Raw genomic sequence first — 9105 nt, 5'->3', positions numbered from 1 at the left:
AACTCTGAAAGCTATGTGGCTTTGTTAATATTCTGTCCTAGAATGCGGGAAGATGTGCCCTTTTTTTTTTGAGCACCTGCCCCTTTACTGGTCTCTGCACGGCCCTGCAATTACCCAAAGTTAACATTAAGCTTCTCACACAGCCATAAAAATATATCAATCAAATCTATAGGTTGCATGACACTATTAATCATGCAACCCACAGATCTGGCAAGAATGGAACAAATGGAACAGCCCAAGAAGAAACCCATTAAGGAAGACAGAAATTCATTTTACAAAGCAACACAAAAAATGTGGAATAATGAACTGTGATTTTTGAGACTAAGATTCAACTTAAAAGTAAAGTGAAGCACTATGTTTCATGTAAACAAAGCACTTTTTTGTTTTTGGTTTTTAACAACAGTGACAGTAAGAGAAGGGTAAATGAATAGAATTCATATAAAAAATAAATATTAAATCATACACAATTTTAAATTAAGAAAGAAAAGTTAGCCAAATAAAACAAACAAAAAAGCAGATGTGCCTTTATATTAAATATCGTTTTCTGTTTCTTGTTATTATTGAATTGATTAAAGCATAATTAAAATATTTAATTAGTTATGGTCAAAATAATTAAATGCTTTTATATAGGGTTTGTACATCTACTCTGGGAGTCTGTGTCTCACCAGTCATGAACCTCAGTGCACATCACTGAAGGGAACAAATGTTCTGCAAAGTAGGGGGCGCTGACCCAAATGCAAAAATCAAACTACTGACTCAGGAAACGCTCATTTAAGTATTTTATAACCTACTTTTTATGCAGTGCTGTTTGCAGCTGATGGGCAACCATTGTGCTGCAATCCATTAATGTAATGTCTTAGCATGTGATAATCAACTTCATAAATTTCATGATTACAGAACTGTACATGATTACAGAACGATTTTTCACAGCTAAAGCAGCATTTTGTCTTGGAGGTTGTGAACAAACAATGCAACTTGCATGCATTACATTTTAAAGCATTCCAAGCCGATTTATCCTAAGGACGGTTTTTAATATATACCAACCAGAAAATGTCAAAACACTGGCACCAAGTCTGACGCTTACATGGCAATTCAAAACACATGCCTTAGCCCAGCCACGTCGTTCCGAACAATCATGGAGTTTAAATGGGACCATAATCTTTATGCAGACAATATTTATGGGTGCATAAAAGCAACGACAAGCTAGATAACTCTAAGGGTTTCTAAACCCTTCTAAAAGTGACCTCAGAGTTTTTCAGTCTGAAATAAACAAGCCTCACTGACTCGCCATCACTGCTGGAATTACTCCCAGCTGCTTTCAAGAAGTTGACAACTTCTCTGGCTTGTTGAGGCGAACTCAGGTCTCGCCTTTCCGTTTCGCCGAGACTTCGTTTCGCCGCCTCCCCACACCAACACCGTCATAAAAAGTCAGAGATAATGTCTTTTTTAGCTTACCTCTGGAAGTATGAAACGCTCGGCACGGCTAATAATCCTCCATGATCGTCAGTGATGAGGAGCTCCGCGCAACCAATCCTGAGGTCTGCAGAGGAGAAGTGGCAGGCGGGCGGCCTCACCCACAGCCCCACATAAACTAGGCTGCGCGCTGTTAGCTGGGAGTTTTAATGGGAGGACACGTTCAGCCTACCCAAGATTAGGGGCAGTTATGTCAACTCCAGTATGTGCTTTACAAATAGAATCAGGAGAAATGCCATTATGTATCAGAAGACAACAGATAATGATTTTTTTTTTATTTCCTTTATTTAACCAGGTAAACCCCGTTGAGATCCAGATCTCATTTTCAAGAGGGACCTGGGCAGAAGTCTGCAATACACAGCAACCGGTTTATTAAAAAAACATTTAATGCATATAACAAATAATTTAGTCCAACAGTATTGTGGCCTTTGAGACCTACATGGACATGGAAATACATTAATGTAGACAGATCAGTAATATCAGTAATATTACTAAGAAAATAAATATTACAGATATTTGCCAATATATTTGCCAAGAATTTTATGATCAAATCCAGAATAAATATAATGATTATTTGCAAATTTATACTGATGGTTCAAAAGACCCCCAAGAAATTAAGCAACCAGCATATTAGTAGTGATTCCCAAATTAAACATTAATATTTCAAAAAGAACATTTAATTAACTGAGTATGTATGTAGTAGAATTATGTGCTATATTATAAGCTCTAGAATGGGTGGAGGATACTAATAATAGTTGGTAGTGATTCATTATCTGCATTGTTGAGTATTGAAATCATCAAAATATATTATATGAGGTTATGGCTGTTAATCATAGATAGTGTGAACAAAACAAAAATGTAATATGTTGGACTCCTGCTCATGTAGGTATTTTGGGTAATGAGAGGTTTAATAAGGAGGCTATTAAAAAAGAAGATATTGATATGCCAATAAAGTTATCTAAATCTGAAGGCAAAAGTATAGTTTGGACAGAAAGACGTTATGGAAAATTAGGTGGGATAATAAAATAAATGTCAGGCATTTATATAAGATATAAAATACAGTTGATGATGTAAGGATTAGAGCAGAGGTCTCATTCTCGCGGCCCGCGGGCCAATTATGGCCCGCAGGACGATGTCTCGTGGCCCCCACCGTGATATGACAACATAATATTAGTGCGGCCTACAGGGTGAGCGGACCCGCCGTTCCTTGTCATGGCTGACATTTGGTGCTAGGCTAAGCTACCCTGACTTCATGCACACTAAGCTTGTAACAATAGTGCGGTGGATGATGGAACAGTCCGGTACCAGTTGCCCTTCCCTGCAGTCGCCGAAGCCACCGTATCTGATGGGGAAACGCGGATTGACGTAACACCTGTACTTTCTACCATTAACAAATGCCACGATCAAATGCAGAGAAAGACGACTGCTACCGGGCTGCTCGTCATCCGCCGCGCTGTTATGACAAGTAGAAGTGGTAATGACGTCACGCGTCGAGACGTTCTCCATACGTTGCTAGCTGGCTAAAGACTTCTATGTAACGTAGAACAAAAGTGACGCCAAGTGGAATAAACTAAATTTTGTCACACCTTCATCATGTCTTTGTCAAATCCAAAGCCTGCAGTTCTATGGAGGACCATCCTTACACATGAGTTTCCGTTAAGTAATGTATTTTCTTTTTCATTTCCTCTAAACATGCGTTTTTGTCAAGAAAAATTGATATTTTGCTTTGTCTTTTTGTTTTTGCTTCTCCCTTTTCTGCTCGCTGTATTTCTGCTTGCTGTTTTTCCGTTTGCTGTTTTTCTGCTGCATCGTTATGTTAATGAGGAGAGCTGCGTTCTATGTCTACTATTGGCCAATCGAGCTTTGAAACCAACGTCACTGCATCAGACATTTAGGTTCAGTCGCTCGGTGCCATCTATGCAGGCCACAGACCAAAACAAACTTTATTCCAGTGGTTTTATTGTGTTACCAACTGCAGTGAAGTTAGTTCACTGCAGTTGCATATTCCAATATCCAACTCGTGGCCTGCAAAGATGGCACCAAGCAACTACACCTAAACGCCCCACAACATCTGACGCAGTGATGTGATGTTGGTTCCAAAGACATAGAAAAGCAGAAATACGGAGAGCAGAAATACAACGAGCAGAAAAGGGAGAAGCAAAAAAAGACAAAGTAAAATATCTATTTTTCTTGACAAAAACGCATGTTTAAGGGAAATAAAAAAGAAAACATACATTACTTGACAGAAACTCGTGTGTAAAGAAAAGGAAAAGCTAAATATATATTTATATGCTTTTATCTCTTATTATGATGGTTTTGGTCCTCCATATGCAGTTCGTGTATTGGATGACATTTGAGGATATTTTTAAATTGTTTTTTTGTGGAACCCTTTATGCGGCCCAGCCTCACCCAGACTCTGCCTCCAGCGGCCCCCGGGTAAATAGAGTTTGAGACCCCTGGATTAGAGGAATAAACAGGAGGAAGGAGATAATTATAAATAGAATAAGAACTGGTCACAGTTTTTTTTAAATGGAACTCTTTTTAAGATAGGGAAACATCTTACTGATTTATGTAATTGGTGTGATACTGTAGAAACAATGGAAAATGTTTTTATTAGTTGAAGGAAACATGTGAATCAAAGAAAAATTATTAAAAATTGAAATAGGTTTTAATAGAGAATTTAAATTTGAGAATGTGGTTGATCAGTTAAATAGTAATGAGAGAAAAGAGAAGATTTTTCTTTTTTTTTTAAATAATGGGCTCATTGGGACAATTTGAGGTATAAGTATTAGGATCCAACAGATGGCAGTAGTGCAACAATAATGGATGCATGCTGCTGTTAAAATCTAAAGCAGAAGAAGCCTACCCAAGCATTCAATTCTCCAAGTTAACCACTGTAGTTCATTTCATTCACAGAACTAGATGAGAAGTTTTAAGCTAATAAACATTTCTCATATTTTAAGTAATGGTAGACAACCCCCCTAAGTGGTGGTACATAAAGTTACTGGTTCATACAATAAAAATTATATACCATTAATTTAAATAGTTAGCGGCCAAACTGTAGGTGATACCAAACAGCAGACATAAGTAGTTAGCTTTAACAGACCTAATGTGACTGTATGGAATCATTGAACTGTCAGAAATATGGCATAAACTTAGCAATACCTTGCAAAACTTGTCAATACAAGGTCATATTTTCATTTTAATGGGACGAGTTTTACATTTTATTTTAAAAAGAAAGCTTGTTTTAACGAGATGCAAAAAAAAAACAATATGTTGGTCTGACAGCAGGCACGTGCAGAGGGGGGCTGGCTGAGGAGCTGTTTCTATTTGTTTTTCATTATTGTCCTTGCAGTAGTGGGAAAAACCCTCCTTGCTCCCAAACACAGAAATGCTTCAGCTGCAGAGAAAACGTCTGACTTTAACCTCAAAACACCGGTACCATCTGCTCACTGCTCACTCTTTGTTTCACCTTTACGTTACTGCCAGGCAGTTCACACCGCTGTTGACAGGATCTGAGCTGGAGGTTAGCGGCTGTGAATACAAGTTACTGCAGAACCTCAACTGCTAAAGAAAGATTTATCCCAAAGCATTTGGAGCTCACAACATCAGTGAAAATACTTCACCAATCATTTGAGCAGCAGCAAAAACCAAATATGCCACAATTAAATAAATCAAGATGTCACCAAAGCATCGTCATCGGAATAGGGGCTACCAGGGGATTCCAAATAGATTCCAGCACAGAGATGCACTGCATAGCACAGCACAGCACAGCGGCTCGCTCTTCATGCAGGGTCAGCCCAAGGTAATATGGGACCTTACACATAATCATGATTTAGCCCCTGGCCTCCTCCTACTAAGAACATCTGCAACACTAACGAAGGTTCTGTCCTCTGTCCTTAACTCCTGATTTCTGCACTAGTTATTTGATTCTTTCATGCATATGCTCCAATATGCATATGTGGAGCATATTGGAGCATATGCTCCATATATGCTCCAATATGTGGAGCATATTGTTACAGTCAGCAGGTGACAGGTGGGGGACAGTGTTTAAATATAGAATCAGTGGAATCTGTGATAGTGAGCCCGGGTTTAATTGCCTGAGTTTAAACTTAATCACTGATTATTGGCTATTATTTGCTGTGATGTATTTGTGAACAAACCCATCTCTAACACAAAGATTACATCATATTGTAGCCATGGTAATACAACAATCAAACTGGTAAACTTCCTAATTAAATCCTAAATGTATTTTTTTTTTCTGCTGAATGCATTAAATAAAAATTAATCACATTGTCATTTTCAATAAATGGAATTTCTACAGGATTTACTTCTATTTTCTGTTGCAATTCAACCATTTATAGGGGTTTCTGAATGTCTGGAGGGGGCCTGCCAGCAGCTACTGAGTTTTCTTTGCCTTGAAATTTGTCTTGTAATTATAGATCTGTCAGAAGTGCTTAACATCAAAAAATTATGTAGCATTAACCCCTCTGAAGTTTTTTTTATTTTTAAAGCAGTCTGCAGCCAAGCTGTTATAAAGGTTAAACAGAAGTAGTAGGGCTTACTTAGTAAAATAGCAGAAAACTTGCTTATTTTATAACATACTTCATAACCAGAGACCTTCTCTCCTATGGTCTGTTTAACAGCTACAGTCTCAGATCAGCACAGCTCCCCAGCACTATCAGAAGCAGAACAGCAACATTATATCAGGGAAAATATTGTTTTCCCTGATATGATATTGCATTGTCCCACATGATGACAATGATATAGTATGATCCGGTTAAATATTAGATTCTTGATTAATATGGGTTGTTGCTATGTTGTGTGGTGTTTTAAGATCTTGTTCAACGTGCCCCTTTTTAACTTTGAGCCCCTGCCTCTCCAAAAGACTCTACATGGCCCTGTCTTACAGACTTCTTAAAAAGACATTAAGGGGCAGTGGCACAAAAAGTGGGTATGCAGCACGTGCAACACATAGGGGCGCTGCACCAGAGGGGGCATCAAAACCCCGTCTGGAGGGGGAGGCGCCCCAATGATGCCTTCGCATACACTTCACCGCGCCCTTACGCTCCTTCACCTCGCGCACATGTAAATGTAGCGAGTTTTACCTTTCACGTGTCTTCGTCTCGGGGGGTAAACATACGGTCGCTCATACGGATAGAGCGACCGTATGTTTTCTACGCTCCTTCACCCTTACGTACCTTCCTTTTTGGGGGGCCCGGGGGGGACGCCGATTTAAGTTTTCGCAACCACCTGAATAATATGTAGTTGCGCCCCTGTTAAGGGGCTCCCTCTCATTCCGTTTTTCTAAATAACACTCAGACGTCGGTGTTGCTGTTTTATTGTTATTGTTCACATTCATGTATGACAACAAAAAAAATCCTTGAATCCTTAAACAACAACATATTTTGGTTTTAATAACCTTAAACAAGAAACCTTCTTGTTTCAACGACATATTGCTTCTGAATTCATTTCAAAGCTCTGGCAGTGGAATGCTTCCATAGTTTGGTGCCCTTGTCAGTTTTAGTTTAAAAAAAAGAAATGCTTTGTGACAAACACATTCAAATTTTTTTTGTAAACACGTATCTGGTGCTAGTTCCTTACCTTATTCATTTTGGATATAAATTGGAGCAGAAAGCTGTGGCTACATGACTCCAACAAATAAAATTTGCCGGCCTACCAACCCATATAAGAATGGAAGTAAATATAAGAGAGTAATAAGTCTTTGGTAAAATAAAAAAATACAGTGAGACTTCCGCTCTATGACCAGAGTTGAAGTCTGGTCTTAACTCTGTATTCATGGCTCTGGTTTCAGCAAATGCAGCTGTGCAGACTGATTCTGTTTTCCAGTGTTTCGGTTGTGATGCAATGTTTCCAGATGTGGAACCAGAGAAAGGAGGGGTAACTACTGTGATAGCCTGGTTTCAGGAACATTTTGTTATGCTGTAATACAACATGTTTCCATTCAGAAATACAACGGCATGCAACACAGTATGTCGGGGTTTTCTATATGTAAAAACAATACAAATAGATCTACTTTTAAATGCTATCACATATTTATTAAATGGTTGGATCAAAAATGTTTAACATAATAGATGCTCAAGCAGCAAGCACTACTGGCTTTAGACTTCAGTTAGCCAAACAACATGAAGCATGCTGTCAGTGCAGTGTATACATTGTACATTAACTAGTTGTCTGAAACTGATGAATGAAAACTGTTCAGTGGTCATGTATTCCTTATGGCTTTGTTCTGTCGGATTGAATTTCCCACACACAGAGCACCACCTAGTGGACAAATGGAAGCAATACCTGTTTTATGACAGCATATTTTGAGAATTAAGATGGGACAACATATCATGGTTATACTTGAAACACACATGAACAAAACATAGGTTAATCAGTGGCACAAAAACTGGGTGTGTACTATATGCAACGCATAGGCACCCCCCTTTCCCCCGCTATAGGCGGCGCCAGAACAATAGTGGAAGAATCATTCTAGTTGGCATTTTCTGTATTTGACTGTGCATTGAAAACAGCCCATAAAGAGCCAATAATGTGTCTGCATACACAGGCCACTTTCTTTCTCTGTTCCTTTCTTTCGCACTGCACGCTGGGGGTTGGTGGTGGAGTGAGTGGATTGAGATATGAAACCGTTTTTCCACCTTTTTTTCTTATCTTTGTTCTTTTTAATCCTTAAATTGTTATAAGAGATTGTTTATTGGTGGCTTTGCTTGAATAATAGTTAGGGTAGGTGTCATGCTGTATGCTACTTGCTTGACCTACATGCAGAACACAAAGATAAAGTTTATTTTATGAACAGATCAATGTTTGGTGAAATGTGTGAATAAATCCTGGGACCACTGGATCCGGATTGTCAGTGATCTGAGGGCTGGGGAGATGAGAGGTAAGTGGATTGTAAGAATGAAGCAGAAGCGAGTACTGGAACAGGCTTACTGAGTGAGATGAGGTGAATCCGCCAGGGGGGAGAGGTTAGGATACTGGAGCCTGCTTGCGAGAGTGGGAGGTGTGGTCCAGATTCCGATGGTGGGAGAAGTTGTCTCAGGGTGGCGATGGAAGGTACGTAGGAGGGCGGGCAGGAAGTCGGACAATCAGTCCATCGAGGGGTGGATCTACTCCAGTCACAGATGGGGTTCCAGATTAATTTTCAACAGAGGATCTTTGATGTGGATCTGATTATCTCGGGCAACACAATGGGGATGGCACCACGAGAGGAAACCTGCGAGGAGGTCAGAGAAAAGTTCAAGTTTGTTGGGAACCATAGGTGTAGGAACCGGGGGACGTGTACTCCCCAATATTAGAGGGAGGCGCAATTGTTCCCGCCAATAATTTCACCTTAGTTGCGAAAAACTTATGACTTTGAAAATGTCCACTCGCGTGCTTTCAAAGTGAGCCAGCTCCTAATGAGCTCACCGTACATAGAAATATGCAATCATGTTCCCCAGTGAATTAAATATATTTATTTATTTATTTATTTTATTTCGAACAGACTGAAAAGACAATCAAGAAAAAAAACAAAAAATAAAATAGAATAAAACAAACGTAAGAAATAAAAATGTAAAACAAATTATTCTGCCCATGTGATGTAAATTTTATATTTTCTGTTTGAAAAGG

At 39.0% G+C, this 9105-nt stretch overlaps 1 protein-coding gene and 1 long non-coding RNA gene across 2 annotated transcripts in view; one reads left to right on the top strand and one right to left on the bottom strand.

Annotated features, from left to right (window-relative positions):
• The window catches only part of wipf1b (WAS/WASL interacting protein family, member 1b), a 63995-nt gene extending 62403 nt beyond the window's left edge, over window positions 1–1592 (bottom strand). Inside the window, exon 1 of the mRNA XM_007575555.2 lies at window positions 1456–1592. The gene's annotated coding sequence lies outside the window, so the exon portion shown is untranslated. The remainder of the gene's footprint in view (window positions 1–1455) is intronic.
• A 1266-nt stretch (window positions 1593–2858) lies between these two features.
• LOC107833410 (uncharacterized) overlaps window positions 2859–9105 on the top strand; it is a 13464-nt gene continuing 7217 nt past the window's right edge. Inside the window, exons 1-2 of the long non-coding RNA XR_001659157.1 lie at window positions 2859–3128; window positions 8294–8299. This is a non-coding gene — a long non-coding RNA (uncharacterized LOC107833410). The remainder of the gene's footprint in view (window positions 3129–8293; window positions 8300–9105) is intronic.

Source organism: Poecilia formosa, unplaced genomic scaffold, assembly GCF_000485575.1.
Source record: "Poecilia formosa unplaced genomic scaffold, Poecilia_formosa-5.1.2 Scaffold380, whole genome shotgun sequence".
Lineage (NCBI taxonomy): Eukaryota > Metazoa > Chordata > Actinopteri > Cyprinodontiformes > Poeciliidae > Poecilia > Poecilia formosa.
This window is presented reverse-complemented; position numbering and strand designations above follow the sequence as displayed.